The 18908-nt window shown below is 41.5% G+C and overlaps 3 non-coding genes across 3 annotated transcripts; all 3 read left to right on the top strand.

Moving 5' to 3' along the window:
* Positions 1-9199: 9199 nt before the first annotated feature.
* On the top strand, positions 9200-9270 carry TRNAG-CCC (transfer RNA glycine (anticodon CCC)). The gene has a single exon. It is a non-coding gene; the product is annotated as a tRNA-Gly (tRNA).
* Positions 9271-10628: 1358 nt separating this feature from the next.
* TRNAG-CCC (transfer RNA glycine (anticodon CCC)) lies at positions 10629-10699 on the top strand. Its single transcript has one exon. It is a non-coding gene; the product is annotated as a tRNA-Gly (tRNA).
* Positions 10700-11348: 649 nt separating this feature from the next.
* TRNAG-CCC (transfer RNA glycine (anticodon CCC)) lies at positions 11349-11419 on the top strand. The gene has a single exon. It is a non-coding gene; the product is annotated as a tRNA-Gly (tRNA).
* Positions 11420-18908: the final 7489 nt, after the last annotated feature.

The raw sequence follows: 18908 nt of genomic DNA, 5'->3' as shown, positions 1-18908 counted from the left end.
TTGTTGGGAACTTTTGATTTTCTGCGCAGAAAAGGTGTATAGTGTGTGATGTTGTAACGTAGATACACTGTTTTGTTGTGGATTGTGCTCAGTTGCTGTCTGACGAGGCGGATTGCCCAACTGAAGGACGGTATACAGGGCAGGTATACCGAATGCGAAAACCGGGTTTTCGCAAAGCGCTACCAATAGATCACAAGGTTTGCTAATAATTAGTATTGGTAGGCAGTGCGATCCGATCGCACCGTTAGTGCGAATTGGTGAAGCAGCTAGGAGGAATTATACTGGAAAGGCAGGTTGATTGTATTAACTTGCGCTCTCAGCGATAATAAACTCAGCAGATTTTTGTGGTTGAGCCAGGATATCGAGGAGCTGATAGCCCTTGGGGCCCACAGTGATATTTCTGTATTAGGGATCCTCGCCAGGGGCGAGAAAAGCGAGTGAACGCGGCTAAAGGAAATACGTTCACCGAGTATTATAGATCTCTAGCAGTGAGTATAGCAACAGAGTTGAAATTATTAGGTGGAAAGAACAGAGCATTGAGGTGTGTCTGTGTTTCACATTTGGCCGGAAGGAACAGAGCATTGCGGTGTGTCTGTGTTCCGGGTAGAAGGTATATTGTTCAACATGGGTGCTAAGCATACGCTAGAGATGGTCAGTGTACTGCCTAAGGAAGGCCCTATTGGTTCAGCGAGGTTTCTCATGTGTAAGAAATATGGTGCATATGCAACTGTGTATTGTGACACGTGGGTCGGGATGACCAAAGACTGTGATAGGCCTTTCCCAACAATAGGGAGTTTTAATGCAGAGGTACTGAATACTGTAAAAGATAAAATATGGTTGATCAAGTCAACGAAAAAGAGAAATAGACATAATGATTGTTTAAAATTGTGGCAAATGGAAGGTAACACGTGGCAGAGCAGCGAATGCAAACCGGAAATAGGCGTGGCGAAAAGCGCGCGCAAGGCAGATGTAACCGTTGAGAAGCGTGGCGAACTCAGCGCAAGCGCGCCCCCGCCACCTTATGTGGCGGGAGGGGTAAGTACAGCCGTTGTTAAAACTGAAAATAGAAAAATTGCTAAGTTGTATCCTGTTTTAAACCAGTTTAAATCAAGTGTATCTGAAAGTGAAGATGAACCCACTGTGATTTCGGCCATTGCCCATGCCGTTAGTGTACTAGAGGCTCAGCGCAAGTATGAGAAAATGGCTGAGATAGGTGAGAGTAGCGTGATCACTAGGAGTGAAAGCGTTCTAAATCTAGGACCAGTAAATCCTGTAGTGTCTCCTGAAGTCAGTGTACCAGAGGGTGCGTTCCCGGTCCGCACAATATCAGTTCCCAATGGGAAACCGGATAAGGATGGTGTAGTTCCTTTAAGAAATGTTACAATGCATTGTCCCTGGACTAGATCAGAATTACGTTCCATTATGACTGAATTCCCAGATCCTAGAAAAGAGTTAGCTAAATGTCAGAAATTTGTTAAAGATTTAGGAAATGCTCACGAACCAACCAGTAAGGATTGGCGGGTAGTGTTGAGGGCGTGTCTTCCTCCCAATACTAACATACAAAAATTTATTGAAGATTGTTTGTTGGAGGAAGATGAAACCTTGACTGATGAGATTAACCAACGGAATATAGAACAAATTGTCAAACACTTAGCCATCTGTTTTCCAGTAGTAGTAAATTGGAGTAAGATTTTCACCATTAAACAAAAGGATAGTGAAACTGCCTCAGATTACTTTGCTAGAGCTATAACAGCGATCGCACGATTTACTGGGATATCCAACATAAGTGAGGACCCACATCACAGAGAGGTAGCTGTAGGAGTACTGATGGATGGCCTTAGAGAAAATTTAAAGACGAGAGTACAAACCACATTACCTAATTGGAGAGGCGTCACGGTAGACTCTCTTAGGGAGTCTGCTGTGGAGCATGACAAAAACCTTTTTAGAAAAAGGGAGGAGAAAAGTGATAGGTTAATGATGGTAAGTATACAGGCTCTAAAAATGGTGCATACACGACCACCAGCATACAACCCATATAACCGGAAACCTAAAGTGATCAGGTGTTTTAACTGTAACGAGGAAGGACATTACGCTAGAGAGTGTAAAAAGGAAAGACTCAATACACAGAGAGGTGGGTCACATAGATATCCTCCAAGGAGGGATTCACATAGACTAGAAGACTCACATCTACCCGCGCATATTACGGCAGCAAATGCTGCGCGGGAAATCAATAGTCAGCGGTAGGGGTCAGGTCATACCTGTAGTCTACAGCCAGTGAGGTTAACTGAGAGTCAGAGTGAAGAACCAACAATGATAGTTGACATAGCTGGTAGGAAACAAACTTTTCTTGTAGATACAGGGGCGGCCCGATCTGTGATAACCTCTCCTTTCAACCTACAGGTGACCAGCAAAACTATTCCAGCTATGGGGGTGACGGGAAAAGTGTTACATTATCCTCTAACTAAACCCGCCGAAGTTACTATCGGGCCTCTGCATACTAAGCATTCGTTTCTCTTGGCTGCAGCGGCTCCTACTAACTTGCTAGGGAGAGACTTGTTATGTAAAATGGGATGTGTCATATACTGTACTTCAGATGGTGTGTTCCTAGATATACCCGAGAAGGTTGCACATGAGGTACAGGACATATTGGACACCCCTCAAAGGTTAATGTTACACTCTCCTGTTATAGAACAAAGTCCATCTCAAGTAAAGGGGATGTTGCTGGAAATACCAGGTTCCCTATGGACCAGAGTTGGACAGGACACTGGACTGATGGCAAACGTAGCCCCTGTCATGGTCAATCTAAAAAGTGGTAGGATAGCTCCAAAAATCCCACAGTATCCATTAAAACCGGAGGTGGAACTAGGGGTATATCCTGTTATTGAGAGGCTGTTACAACAAGGGATTTTAATTCGTACAGCCAGTACAGCAAATAGTCCCATTTTCCCTGTGAAGAAGAGTGGGGGGAGGGGCTATAGATTAGTCCAGGACTTAAGGGGAATTAACAAAGTTGTTGAGAGCCAATTCCCCGTAGTGCCGAATCCAGCTGTCATCCTCATGCAGATTCCACCGTCTGCCAGTCATTTTACTGTCATTGATCTATGTTCTGCTTTCTTCTCAGTCCCTCTTCACCCTGACTGCCAATACCTTTTTGCATTCTCCTACAGGGGAGTGCAATACACATGGACCAGACTACCCCAGGGGTTCATTGACAGCCCCAGTATTTTCTCCCAAGCCTTACATGACTGTTTGCAATCCTTTCAACCCCACAATGGGTCTGTTCTAATTCAATATGTGGACGATTTGTTGTTGTGCTCTGATTCTTTTATGTCATGTTTACATGATACTAAATTGTTGTTGCTTCATCTTTCACAAACAGGGCACAAGGTGGCAAAGGATAAATTACAGCCATGTCAGACTAAGGTCAAATACTTAGGACACTGCCTCACTAAGGGGCTAAGACACCTGACAACCGACAGAATTGAGGCCATACAACACATGACCCTGCCACAGAGCCAGAAGCAGATTCGTACTTTCTTGGGGATGTGTGGATACTGTAGGTCATGGATCCCAGGTTTTTCTATTCTGGCATTACCATTGCAGGAGCTAGTCTCTTCCTCAAAACCAGAACGTGTCGTACACACAGAAGAGTCAGAGCAAGCGTTCTTTAATCTTAAAGATAGTCTGACAAGAGCACCTGCATTGGGAATACCTGATTATGAAAGGCCTTTTGAGCTATATTGTACAGAAGCTGATGGCTGTGCAGCAGGTGTCCTCGCACAGAAACATGGTGACGCTAGCAGACCGGTAGCATACTACAGTGCACAATTAGACAATGTGGCAAGATCACTCCCAACATGTCTCAGAAGTGTAGCAGCAACGGCCCTTCTAGTAAGTAAGAGCGAGGATGTAGTATTAGGACATAATTCAACCATCTATACACCCCATGCTGTATCAGCTCTGTTAAATTCAGCCCAAACCAGACATGTTTCTTCAGCTAGATTCACAAAGTGGGAACAAGCCCTGATGGCACCCTCAAACATCACCATCAAACGATGTAGCACCCTAAATCCAGCTACATACCTTCCGTATGTGTCTCAAGAGACACAAAGGGTGGGAGGTGAGGAGACCCTGGTTGATGATGAGTTAGGCAAGAATACTGACACGCATGACTGTATGGAACACCTGAATCAGACCTTTACTGCAAGGCCCGACATACGTGACACCCCCTTAGAAAATGTAGATTTTACGTTTTATACAGACGGAAGTTGCCATAGACAGACAGAGACAGGAGAGCTATGTACTGGTTACGCTGTTGTAGACGATCAGGATGTGGTAGAAGCTGAACCCCTTGGTCCACCTCACTCAGCCCAGGTGGCGGAACTAGTAGCACTAAAGAGAGCGTGTGAACTGGCAGAGGGTAAATCAGCCAATATATATACTGACTCTAGGTACGCCTTCGGGGTAGTGCACGATTTTGGGGCCCTTTGGCGTCTTAGAAACTTTACGACAGCAGCAGGTACACCAGTGGCACACTCACAACACATAAAAGGACTTCTGACAGCGATACAGTTACCCAGAACAGTAGCCGTCATAAAGTGCAAAGCCCATACCTTTGAAGAAGACCCAGTGTCATTGGGCAACAACAGGGCAGACGAAGCTGCTAAATGGGCAGCAGGGCAACCTATGACTGTATCGACCGAGACTATGATGGTTTTTCAGACATTAGACACGCAGAAATTAATTGAAATGCAAGATTTGTGTTCCCTGCAGGAGAAGGCGGTCTGGAAGGCGAAGGGATGTGGTCAAGAGTCCTCAGGACTCTGGAGGGATGGACAAGGTAAGCCTGTAGCTCCCCGAACATACTATCCAAGCCTGGCTGAAGCAGCACACGGCCTGACTCACCTGGGTAAAGAAGGTATGTGCAAACTGGTGAGAGCATACTGGTGTGCTCCCGGATTTTCCTCTCAAGCTGGTAAGAAAGCAATGTCATGTCTTACTTGTTTGAGGAAAAATGTTGGGACAACTATTCCAACTGAGCCATCCCACATCCCTCCTACAGACGGACCTTTTCAGGTAATACAAATTGACTATATCCAATTACCACCGTGCAGGAATCTAAAGTATGTGTTAGTGTGTATTGATGTGTTTTCCGGTTGGGTAGAAGCATATCCGGCAGCCACTAATACTGCTGTGTTCACTGCAAAGAAAATTGTACAAGACTTTGTGTGTAGGTTCGGTATCCCTAGAATCATTGAAAGTGATAGGGGTACCCATTTTACTGGTGAGGTCTTCCAAAATATGTGTAAACTCATGGGAATCAGTAGCAGACTTCACACCCCTTACCGACCACAAGCCAGTGGTAAGGTGGAGAGAGTAAACGGTACTATCAAGAACAAACTAGGTAAGATAATGGCTGAAACTGGGTTGGCATGGCCTGAGGCTTTGCCGTTGGTCCTCCACAGCATTCGAACCACTCCTAGACCTCCTCTTAATCTGTCCCCCTTTGAGATACTGTTCGGACGACAACCTCATTTGATCGTGAGTCCACAAGACCACTTAAAGTGTAATAATGAAGTGACTGTACAATATCTTATAAGAATGAGTAGACAGCTGAAACAACAACAACAAAAACAAAAAATGCTGTCACCTGGTATGCCAGAGACGAACTGTCATGATGTTGAACCTGGAGACTATGTTATGATCCGCAATTTCTTACGTTCAGGTTGTTTAACAGACCGTTGGGAAGGCCCGTACCAAGTGCTGCTGACCAGTACTACATCACTGAAGGTTGCAGAGAGAGACACTTGGGTCCATTCCACCCACTGCAGGAGAGTCCATAATCCGGAGAAAGTGCAAGACAAGACTCAGACCGACGACATAGAGCTGTCACTTGTGAACCTGTTCCGGGAGACCTAAAGCCTGCAGTTGAGACACCTGAACCAGAGACGTTGCCTCAGAACTATCTTTCCAGTGATGGAGTGGCGGTTTTTGTTTTTCTTTTGTTCCAGGATTTTCCTTGTTTTTACTTTTTCTAGGACATTCTATTTTTGTGAAGGAGAATGGAGGATGGAGGAGAGTTCTGGGAGTGATACGGATGAAATAGAGGCCGAAGAAAAGTTAATAGGATATCCTGAGCAGCCCATTATCAAACTTGGTCCAGGGGTTATGAAAAGGTCTGCTAGCTCAGGAACTCGGAGGCAGTGTGAGGGGCTATTGTCTGATGAGTATTGTATCTGCAAGTTCTGCAACTCCCTAGTTGACGAGAGATGCATCCAACGATGCCAGTCCCCCAGTACTCTGAATATAGGCGGGCATCCTTTGGAGGATTATCACTCCCTGGTGGGTAAGGTGCTAAACCAAACTGAGTGTTGGGTGTGCTCTCACGTGCCTCAAGGGCAGCATAACATAGGACTAGTGCCATTCCCGCTAAACATATCCGAAGTACTCGAATTAAGGGGTGGGAGGCCCATAGAAGGGAGGTACAATAACACTAGGTCCCCTAGTCTGACGCTTCGACAATACTCCATAGGCAGATCTTTGCTGTGCCTAAACATATCTCATGCAAAGCGCCTGGAGAATTGGGAGGCTGACCTATCAGATCAGACAATGGCTCGCCACACTCATTTTAGAGAGAGACTCACAAGGTCACTACTAGGCAGGAATGCTGATGGAAGTCACAAGTTAGGGCGTATAACCAAACATAAGAAGGTATCTATTGGAAAAGTCTCTACAGATAAATGTGAAAATATCATTAATGCCGACACGTGTCAAGAGCAGATGGAGACACTAGGCATGGGTAGTTTTATCAAAACTCTGTGTGATATAATTCATGGGCATACTGCTCCTTATGTTCTCCCTGATGATGTGTATTTTGTTTGTGGAAGGAAAGCTTATTCCTGGGTGACTCCGAGTTCCAAGGGCTTGTGTTTCATAGCTAAACTGGTTCCTGAAATCATGACTATTACTCATGAAGAAATGGTAGATATTCACAAGACTACATCACCACCATACATACACACACAGTATGAACACCGTGGCAAGAGAAATATGATTCCTGGTGAGGAACCCATAGCTACAAAATTGATTAGTGAAACTGCTGGTTTCCAAGTTATGGTTGCTCTAGATCTCACCAGGACCGCTCGGGGAACATTAAACTTTAAATATATCCAAGACCTAGCTAAATTAATAGATAATATCACCGAGATGTATGATGACACTTTCAGGTATACTGGAAGGGAGCTACAAGCGTACAAGAAGGAGTTGGTGCAACATAGACTGGTACTAAATTATCTCACCTCTATTACTGGTGGGTACTGTGTGACACTGGCCACCCAGTTCGGTGTCAAATGTTGCACGTACATTACTAATAATACGGAAGACCCTAAAGAGGTTATAGACCGGAAGATGGATGAAATTTTGCAGCTGAAATGGGAATTTCGAAAGAGCCATAATTCTTCGTTATATGAGGTCGGGGAAAAGGTGGCGGGTTGGTTCTCATGGTTGAACCCAGCAAAATGGTTCTCCGGTCTGGGGGAGTGGGTACAGGAAATGATTGCGAGTGTAGGTAAGCTCCTTCTCCTTATACTGGGTGTCATCTTAGCAATTGGTTTAGTTGTCAAATGTGTTCCTACTGTGTTGAAGTGTGGAAAACGGTCTCATGGGAGTAACACTGAGAAAGAGACTGAAAGGGTGGTACCAGATACTGAGATCATGGTCTGTGAAGAAGTATTGTATAATCCTGAACTTGAAACGGTGATTGGGTGATAGTTTATTACACTATCAAAGGGTGGAACTGTCGAAGTCAGCAAATTGGATAAAGTCATTTCAATTAAAGTCTAGCAAACTTGGTTGTCTTTGTCTGAAAAGATGCGTACGGTACGCTATGACGTACAAGGGCACGCTACGGCGTGAAAGGGCGTACGCATCCACTACACGTGGCAGCAACAGTAATCGGTCTTTTACCGTACATTCGCACAAACACGCATACTTATAAAATAGTACACATTAATGGTAGTTGCAACACATAGTCAGTTATGTCGAAATATAGTAGTATTTATATGATATATCAGAGTTACATGCATATTAGTGAAATACACGGAATGGGTTAAAGGAATAACATCATGAGTGGTATCATAATGAACCTTATTACATATCCTACTGTTTGGTTCACTCTGCGAGGGAATCGCAGAGTGCATACGCAAGTTATGAATGATAGGAAATTATGAACTACTTAAGACTAAGGAATCCGGGCGGGAAGAGCAGAGCATACCCCCTGCAGAGATGACCCCCTCCTTTGGATTCCTTAGGATGAACCAGCCAATGATTGACGACCCCTTGGACATTCCTGAGACCCGGACCAATAGATGCAAGCTATACCATCTTCATTGTATTACTGTATTTGATTGTGTATATAAGCAGCAGCTTGTGATCCAGAGTGCAGACATCTTGTCCCCAGACTTCAGGATTGAATGACTGCACTGGATACAGAGCGCCTGCGATAAGTAACGGCTGTATTTACTATTACTTCGCTTGAGCATATTTTTCCACTTATTGCGAATAAATCTTTGTGCTTTGGAAACACAAATCGAGGTTCGACAATCGTTATTGGTTAGTGATAAAACGCACATAACACAACGAATGACAATTCGTAGGTAATGAAAGCCACAACACAATGTCATCATTGATATTCTCTTTTGAAAACAATATTAAAACATATGTTTTCTTTAAAGTTCCACAACAGATTTTGGTTTCCTATACTTTTTGTTGAAATCACTAATTGTGTTAGTTATACAAAGACATTGTGCACTATTAAGTTTCTTGCTATTTGAGGTCTAATCCCTACTGGTGCATATAACAGTTTATTTTAAACCCAATGAAATGTATAAAACAATAAAAGCTTGTAATACAAAATTTGATGCATAGAGTCACAGGACCACACTTGGCCAAACATTTTTTCGTATACATGTCAGTAAATTTATTTCTCTTCACAACGAAAAGTATATTTACTAATACAATAAGCAGAATGCGTACAATGCATGCATTGTGCAAATAAATTATTTCTAAATTAAGGAAATCTTTATGACAAAGGAATTAACACAATTTCCCTTCAAACGGACAGTCACATTATTGCCTGGGATTGAGTAAATTTCAACAACAGAAAGCCCATCTGTCTCTTTCTGGAAAATTTTAGCTAAAAGTGCTAGTAGTGTAGGGGTATCATGCAAGATTCCCATTCTTGCGATCTGGGTTCGAGTCCCGGCTAGCGCATAAAAACCTGTGTTTTAATTCCCAAAAAACATTTCAGACAAAAAGACTTGCAACATTTGAACAGGTACAATGTATCTATTGTGCAATGAATGACAATTCGTAGGTCATGAAAGCTACATCACAATGTCATCTTTGATATTCTCTTTTGAAAACAGTATTAAAACATATGTTTTTCTTTAAAGTACCTCAACAGATTTTGGTTTCCTATACTCTTCATTGAAATCACTAATTGTGTTAGTTATACAAAGACATTGTGCACTATTAAGTTTCCTGCTATTTGAGGTCTAAACCCTACTGGTGCATATAACAGTGTATTTTAAACCCAATGAAATGTATAAAACAATAAAAGCTTGTAATACAAAATTTGTCGCATAGAGTCACAGGACCACACTTGGCCACACATTTTTTCGTATACATGTCAGTAAATTTATTTCTCTTCACAACGAAAAGTATATTTACTAATACAATAAGCAGAATGTGTACAATGCATGCATTGTGCAAATAAATTATTTCTAAATTAAGAAAATCTTTATGACAAAGGAATTAACACAATTTTCCTTTGAAACGGACAGTCACATTATTGCCTGGGATTGAGTAAATTTCAACAACAGAAAGCCCATCTGTCTCTTTCTGGAAAATTTTAACTAAAAGTGCTAGTAGTGTAGGGGTATCATGCTAGATTCCCATTCTTGCGACCCGGGTTCGAGTCCCAGCTAGCGCATAAAAATTCCCAAAAAACATTTCAGACAAAAAGACTGGCAACATTTGAACAGGTACAATGTATCTATTGTGCAACGAATGACAATTCGTAGGTAATGAAAGCCACATCACAATGTCATCATTGATATTCTCTTTTGAAAACAATATCAAAACATATGTTTTTCTTTAAAGTTCCACAACAGATTTTGGTTTCCTATACTTTTTATTGAAATCACTAATTGTGTTAGTTATACAAAGACATTGTGCACTATTAAGTTTCTTGCTATTTGAGGTCTAATCCCTACTGGTGCATATAACAGTGTATTTTAAACCCAATGAAATGTATAAAACAATAAAAGCTTGTAATACAAAATTTGATGCATAGAGTCACAGGACCACACTTGGCCACACATTTTTTCGTATACATGTCAGTAAATTTATTTCTCTTCACAACGAAAAGTATATTTACTAATACAATAAGCAGAATGCGTACAATGCATGCATTGTGCAAATAATTTTTTTCTAAATTAAGGAAATCTTTATGACAAAGGAATTAACACAATTTCCCTTCAAACGGACAGTCACATTATTGCCTGGGATTGAGTAAATTTCAACAACAGAAAGCCCATCTGTCTCTTTCTGGAAAATTTTAAATAAAAGTGCTAGTAGTGTAGGGGTATCATGCAAGATTCCCATTCTTGCGATCCGGGTTTGAGTCCCGGCTAGCGCATAAAAACCTGTGTTTTAATTCCCAAAAAACATTTCAGACAAAAAGACTTGCAACATTTGAACAGGTACAATGTATCTATTGTGCAATGAATGACAATTCGTAGGTAATGAAAGCCACATCACAATGTCATCATTGCTATTATCTTTTGAAAACAATATTAAAACATATGTTTTCTTTAAAGTTCCACAACAGATTTTGGTTTCCTATACTTTTCATTGAAATCACTAATTGTGTTAGTTATACAAAGACATTGTGCACTATTAAGTTTCCTGCTATCTGAGGTCTAAACCCTACTGGTGCATATAACAGTGTATTTTAAACCCAATGAAATGTATAAAACAATAAAAGCTTGTAATACAAAATTTGTCGCATAGAGTCACAGGACCACACTTGGCCACACATTTTTTCGTATACATGTCAGTAAATTTATTTCTCTTCACAACGAAAAGTATATTTACTAATACAATAAGCAGAATGTGTACAATGCATGCATTGTGCAAATAAATTATTTCTAAATTAAGAAAATCTTTATGACAAAGGAATTAACACAATTTTCCTTTGAAACGGACAGTCACATTATTGCCTGGGATTGAGTAAATTTCAACAACAGAAAGCCCATCTGTCTCTTTCTGGAAAATTTTAACTAAAAGTGCTAGTAGTGTAGGGGTATCATGCAAGATTCCCATTCTTGCGACCCGGGTTCGAGTCCCAGCTAGCGCATAAAAATTCCCAAAAAACATTTCAGACAAAAAGACTTGCAACATTTGAACAGGTACAATGTATCTATTGTGCAATGAATGACAATTCGTAGGTAATGAAAGCCACATCACAATGTCATCATTGATATTCTCTTTTGAAAACAATATCAAATCATATGTTTTCTTTAAAGTACCTCAACAGATTTTGGTTTCCTATACTTTTCATTGAAATCACTAATTGTGTTAGTTATACAAAGACATTGTGCACTATTAAGTTTCTTGCTATTTGAGGTCTAAACCCTACTGGTGCATATAACAGTGTATTTTAAACCCAATGAAATGGATAAAACAATAAAAGCTTGTAATAAAAAATTTGTCGCATAGAGTCACAGGACCACACTTGGCCACACATTTTTTCGTATACATGTCAGTAAATTTATTTCTCTTCACAACGAAAAGTATATTTACTAATACAATAAGCAGAATGCGTACAATGCATGCATTGTGCAAATAAATTATTTCTAAATTAAGGAAATCTTTATGACAAAGGAATTAACACAATTTCCCTTCAAACGGACAGTCACATTTTTGCCTGGGATTGAGTAAATATCAACAACAGAAAGCCCATCTGTCTCTTTCTGAAAACATTTAATTAAATGTGCTAGTAGTGTAGGGGTATCATGCAAGATTCCCATTCTTGCGACCCTGGTTTGAATCCCAGCTAGTGCGTAAATACATGTGTTTTAATTCCCAAGAAACATTTCAGACAAAATGACTTGCAACAGTGCATTTAAGAAAGTTGTGCAACCACACATCTCAATATATTGCTTCCTAGATGAATATGACAGTAACACTTTCTCTAAACAGAAAAACATGGCTTATAAGTATCACAGAAAGTACAGGCACAATGTATATTTGTGCAACGAATGACATTTCTTACTTAATGCTACAATACAATGTTATCAGTAGAATTCTCTTTTGAAAACAATCTCAAAATACACTTTTCATTAAAGTTTCTTGTAAAATAACAGGCATGGTGTATGATGTTACAACCCCTTTATCTACTTTTCAGCCATGAAACCCCACTGGAGCATATAACAGTGTATTTTAAATCCAATGAAAATTATAAAACAATAATAGCGTGTAATACAAAATTTGTTGCAAAGAGTCACAGTACCACACTTGGCTACACATTTTTCGTATACATGTCAGTAAATGTATTTCTCTTTGCAAAGAAAATTATATTTACTAATATAATAAGCAGAACGCGAATGTCATGAACATAGAGAATTTACAGTTATTTATAAGGGATAAATCATAACCCCAGTGTAAATATATTCTATCAAATGAATCCATTGTTAAGTTTAGTTCAAGTGTAAAATGTGAAGACAGAGGACCTGATTCATTAAGGATCTTAACTTGAGAAACTTCTTATTTCAGTCTCCTTGACAAAACCATGTTACAATGCAAGGGGTGCAAATTATTATTCTGTTTTGCACATAAGTTAAATGCTGCCTGTTTTTTCATGTAGCACACAAATATCAACTTTAAATTTCAGTGTAGAAATAAGCTATCAAGTAATTGTGTGCTACATGATAAAACAGTCAGTATTTAACTTATGTGCAAAACAGAATACTAATTTGCACCCCTTGCATTGTAACATGGTTTTGTCCAGGAGACTGAAATAAGAAGTTTCTCAAGTTAAGAGCCTTAATGAATCAGGCCCAGAGAGTCTAATGTAAATGTATTTGATGGCTTTGCACATTCCAGTGTGACAAGATAGGAGTGTCACCTGGGCAGCTTCAAAGAGCTCCCGCAGTGAGATATAGCCTGGTTGTGACACCTGAATAAACGTTTAGGTACCGCTCAGCATGTGGTCTGGCTCAAAGAGGCCATGTGCTGACATAGGCTATATGTAATATAGACAAAAAGAATTCAGTTTTAAATTATGCCACTTAAAATCAATAAAAGTAGTGATCAACCACATATTCCTCAATCGCGTGACGAAGAGCAGCTCATATGTTGAATTAAGAATTCTGCCCCTTAGAGAAATGAAGGAAATGTGTGTAAGTTCTGCGAATACACTGTATTTAGGTGTGTTTAATAACAAAAGATGGACAGAGTCATAGGGGATTTATTAATGATAAAAGTGGATCTATATAACGCTCTACAGAAAAGATCACATACTAGAATTTGTTAGTAAATCAGGCAACATGCAAATTGTAATTGAAAAAAGTGTCACAGGCCACAACCCCATGGGGGCAGGGACTGGTCTTTAAAATGCTGAGACGAGACACAGAAAATTGTCAGACTTTTTGGGAAATCAATTCACATTGATAAGCTGTCCATCTTCCAAGCTAAATTTCCCTTGGCCAGAACGCAACTTATGTAAGTGCTAATCTGAATGTAACCCTTTTATTTTAAACAGTTTTGCTTGTTATGTCAATCTATTAATTGTTTATTCATTATTTTGTATATCTGTATGCCCTGTACTTTTGTATATTAAATCTATAATTTAATATGTTGCGTCCTTGATACTCTAACGAATCCATTAGCCTGTTAAGAAGAAATCGCTCGACCAAATTAACCCTTTGAATGCCAGTGTGTGATTTGTGGATACATTTGATTAACAAGCTTAATGTATGCTTGCATTTACATTTATGTAACAGTCTGGAGGTGTGAATAGGTAACCCTGTGTTTGCTGGTGTGGGTCTTGCTAGTTTGTGGATAGCTAGAAGTCTTGTGTGCTAGTGTGGGACAGTATATTGGGGTCCTATTGCCCGTATTCAATAGGTGGTGGCAAACCTGAAGTGTCTGGGGGTGTGAGCGCTGTTTGGGGGCGATTCAGTAGGTCTATAACCTGTGTGATAGGTGGAGAGGCTTGGGGGCTTGTCACGGTCACTATGAGTCTTGACCCAGAATTCACCAGATGTAGCTTTACTCACCAGAGGCGCGGAGTTTAACACAGTGGCTGCTCTTCTCCAGGAACTCCCGCAAGGAAATATGGGTTTTAGCGGCTTCCACTGTGCAGGTCGCGGAGAGTATGATAAATAGACGGATACAGATATACAATGAGAGCAAGGGACTCCTTGAGCTGGATAGGAGGAGGAATGCCAGTAGATTAGGTAGTCTCTGAGTAGAAGGAATAGTAATGACACAGCGAGAATGATGACCAGTAGTAACTGGGAATGAGAGGTTCCGAAGTGACTAGAATGCAGGTAAACTGTAACAGACGGATACTTCACAACTGAAGGAAAAGATTATATGAGCTGCCAATAATACAAAGTAGTAGAGAAGTCAGCGACTAGCAGATATTACCACAGATGCAAAGTTGAAACTTAGTCCCGGTAATAGATAACATACATGGTAGCATGGAGTGGTCTGCGACTGACAGGTATTACCATTGGCTTGGAATAGAGACTTGTCCAGGTGCAGGTAAGATGCGAGGTAGCGTGGAGCGGTCTGCGACTGACAGGTATTACCACTGGCTTGGAATAGAGACTTGTCCAGGTGCAGGTAAGATGCGAGGTAGCGTGGAGCGGTCTGCGGCTGCTAGGTATTACCACTGGCGTGGAGTAGAGACTTGTCCAGGTGCAGATAAGATACGAGGTAGCGTGGAGCGGTCTGCAGCTGACAGGCATTACCACTGGTGTGGAGTAGAGACTTGTCCAGGTGCAGATAAGATACGAGGTAGCGTGGAGCGGTCTGCAGCTGACAGGCATTACCACTGGCGTGGAGTAGAGACTTGTCCAGGTGCAGGTAAGATAAAAGGTAGCGTGGAGCGGTCTGCGGCTGACAGGTATTACCACTGACGTGGAGTAGAAACTTGTCCAGGTGCAGGTAAGATACGAGGTAGCATGGAGCGGTCGGCGGCTGACAGGTATTACCACTGGCGTGGAGTAGAGACTTGTCCAGGTGCAGGTAAGATACAAGGTAGCGTGGAGCGGTCTGCGGCTGACAGGTATTACCACTGGCATGGAGTAGAGACTTGTCCAGGTGCAGGTAAGCATCCACAGCAAACAAAACCACGAACAGGAACAGAGAACTCCTTGGTTACCTCAGAGAAATGAGGACCAAGAACAGGCAAAGGTAATAGGGCAGCAGGTGTCTTAAATATTGAGAAGTAATTAATTATCCAATGAGTAGAGGAACAAGGTTTTAACAGTCTGTAGGTCTGCACATGCGCAGACCCCTGGTCAAGATGGTGGGCGGCTGCGGTGCAAGACAGGCGCCGGCAAGGCGGAGAGGGACCTAAGTCTTGAGCCAGAGGAACTAACAGTCCTGTGAGTGACAGGGCTGGAATCGTGTGTAACTTCATATAGCAAACACCCCAAAGTCAGGGCAGCTGGGAGCGTGTTCGTGACAAATTGATGGCATAGCAGTGGAATTATATAATTCCTTAGAGTATTACGTGCACGGTTTAAGCAATTAACCCTTGCACTTATAAACTGATTGTAACCATACGAAGAATACAATAGTTTTACAAGGACAAAACTCAGGGCTTATTATTATTATTTTTTTAAGACATACGTGCAAAGCAGTTCCCTTCCTTTTCTCTGTTTTTTCTTTTCCTATCCTTTATTTTGCAACGTAACTGAGGAGATGGCTGCGACATATAAACGCATGACAAAGGAGGCGCTGATTTCACATTGTGAGGCTGGAGGAATTCCCACTAGTGGAAAAAGCAAGGAGCAATTGTTTGAAGCTCTTGTGCAGAGAGATCAGTGTCAAGTCGTAGATTTGTCCCAGGAAGGGCACAGCCAGGATTCAGAAGCACTATTTATGAGAGCAGTTTCTCACTTTGTGCCTGTTAGGCTGACGGTCTGATCACAAACTCACAGAACAAGATGGCGGAGGTCTTCACCTATAGCAGCCGCCTTTCCCTTAGAGCTTTATATGCTCACCGGTACTCAGATGCCCACAGAACTTAACTCCAGACGCAGTGTGAGTTGGTAATACAGGCCCGTAGTGGCAGGCCAGGAGGCTGGATAGAAGGCAAGCAGAGTAATCAATAAACATGCCAAAGGTCAGGGTCACAGGCAAAGTAGTGGAGTTCAAGGTACAGGCCAAAGGGTCAGGGTCACGGGCAAACAGGCAGAGTTCAAAGTCCAGGCAGGGGTCATACACAGAAAATACGACAGGCAGAGAATCCACAGAACAGGATCCAATAACAGACAGCAGGTCAGCAAACTGGGTCAGAAGTGCCATATCACCGGCAGGGAGGCTAAGCCCTCAATGCCTTAAATACTAGAATCCACCAATCAGGGCTTGCCCTGAACCTACACCCAGGTGCTGGCTGTCACACTTCACTCTCCAGGTACCTCTACCCGAGCCTCTAAACATTGACTGTCCCTTTAATTTCTGTTGCTAGTACAGACTATTGGTCATGGTCTGCATCTGTGATCATTACACCTGTGTGCTGGTCAGTACTGCTATTGCTCAGCCTCCCTTTATTAGGGCCTTCCTTCCTTTCTTCATTGCTGGTTCTTCAAGTCATATCTGTTACTTTGTTACGATGTCTCTGTTTGCATTCCTGTTCCACTGCTCATGGTAAACGCTATGAGCTACACCTGTAACCTGTTCCACAATCCGTGGTAAAGCTGCTGTGTTCATTGCTGCTGTGTGGTCATTGATGCTGTTTGCTGGAATTCTTCAATCTCTGCATACCTGTTTCACTGCTCGTGGTAAACGCTATAAGCTACACCTGTTACCTGTTCCACAATCCGTGGTAAAACTGCTGTGTTCATCACTGCTGTGTGGTCATCACTGCTGTTTGCTGGATTTCCTCAATCTCTGCATGCGTGCTTTACTGCTCATGGTAAATTGCTATGAACTACATCTGTTCTTTGCTCGATCTACATTACTGACTTTGTTACCTGTTCCACTATCTGTGGTAAAGTTGCTATTCATCGCTGCCGTGAGTTCGTTATTACTGGATGCTGGACTGTTTGATCTCTGCATACCTGTTCCATGGCTTATGGCAAATGCTATGATTTGCATCTATTATCAATTTGGTCTGCATTGTTGATCACTGTTATCAGCTCTACAATCCGTATCAAGCAGTATCTATTGTGGCTGAATATGTTTGGACTTTGTTGATTCCTGTGTTTCAAGATTACTACTATGGAGAATCTGATTATTGCATGTGCAGCTTGTATTAATGAATGTTGCTGAAAGTTACTATTTCTGCATGCCTTTGTGATCATCATTTGCAAAATACTCAAGTCTGCATTGAACTCTTGTACTAAAGTTTTATAATAAAATGGTAATCTTTGTTACCACTATTTGATGTCCGAATTGGATCATTCTCCTGCCATATAATTCGTTCTCAGCTGTCACATTGGGAGCTTTGCTGGAGGGCCGCGACCTGCAAGGTGAGAGACGCAAAAGCCCATATTCCCTTGCGGGAATCCCTGGTGAATACCTCTCATTTTGTTAGACTACGCGCCTCCAGGGAACTTTTAGTCAATACTCATTGTGACAGCAGGATCTCACTCTAATATTCGTGAGCTAACCTGACAGTAAGAACCAGCCATGACAGATCCTGAAAGAGAACCCTCTGCTAAAGATTTACTTCAACATATGCTTGGAAGATTGGAACGTCAGGATGCTATGCAAGCCCACTTATTCCAATGTCTGCAGTCCTTGGCTACTTGTATGGACAAGATTCAAGTTTCTCCATCTATGTCTAATATGGTACAGACATCAGTACATCCTGTGGTCCCAGAGACATCCTCAAATGTTTCTACGCTACGTTTGCCAACACCTACTAAATTTGGTGGTAACCTTAAAGCTTGCAGAGGCTTTCTAAATCAATGTTTAATTCAATTTGAACTTCTTCCATGTAATTTTCCTTCTTCAAGGACTAAAGTTGCATATATTATCTCGCTGTTATGTGGACAGGCATTGGCCTGGGCTTCCCCTCTGTGGGAACAGAATGATAATCTCTTGAATGACTGTACTACGTTTATCTCTACCTTTAGGAGAATTTTTGATGAACCCGGACGAGTTATTTCTGCAGCTTCCAGTATCCTCCGTTTATGCCAGGGTTTGCGTTCTGTGGCCCAGTATGTAATTGAATTTCTGACTTTTTCTTCTGAATTACAATGGAAAGAAGAAGCTTTAGTAGCTACCTTTTGGCAAGGTATTTCGGATAAAATTAAGGATGCCTTGTCTTCTCAAGAGTTACCTGTGACCTTGGATTCTTTAATTTCATTATGTAATAGAGTGGATATAAGATTTCGGGAGAGATTTTCTGCGAAAGAGAGTCCTAGACCTTTATCTATTCGATCAACTCCTCCATTTCAATCATCTAGTCATTTGGACTAACCTATGCAAGTGGGTCGTTCTCATTTAACATCTGAGGAGAGAGAGAAGAGAATTAAGAATAGACTTTGTCTGTATTGTGGGGATGCTGGACATGTTCTTAAGTTTTGTTCCAAATGGTCGGGAAATGCCAGACCTTAGCTTGTTCAGGACAGGTCAGGCTGGGGGCTCTTCATCACTCTCCA

Source organism: Mixophyes fleayi, chromosome 6 (genome assembly GCF_038048845.1).
Source record: "Mixophyes fleayi isolate aMixFle1 chromosome 6, aMixFle1.hap1, whole genome shotgun sequence".
Lineage (NCBI taxonomy): Eukaryota > Metazoa > Chordata > Amphibia > Anura > Limnodynastidae > Mixophyes > Mixophyes fleayi.
Note: the sequence above shows the minus strand (reverse complement) of the source record. Positions and strands in the feature narration are given on the sequence as shown.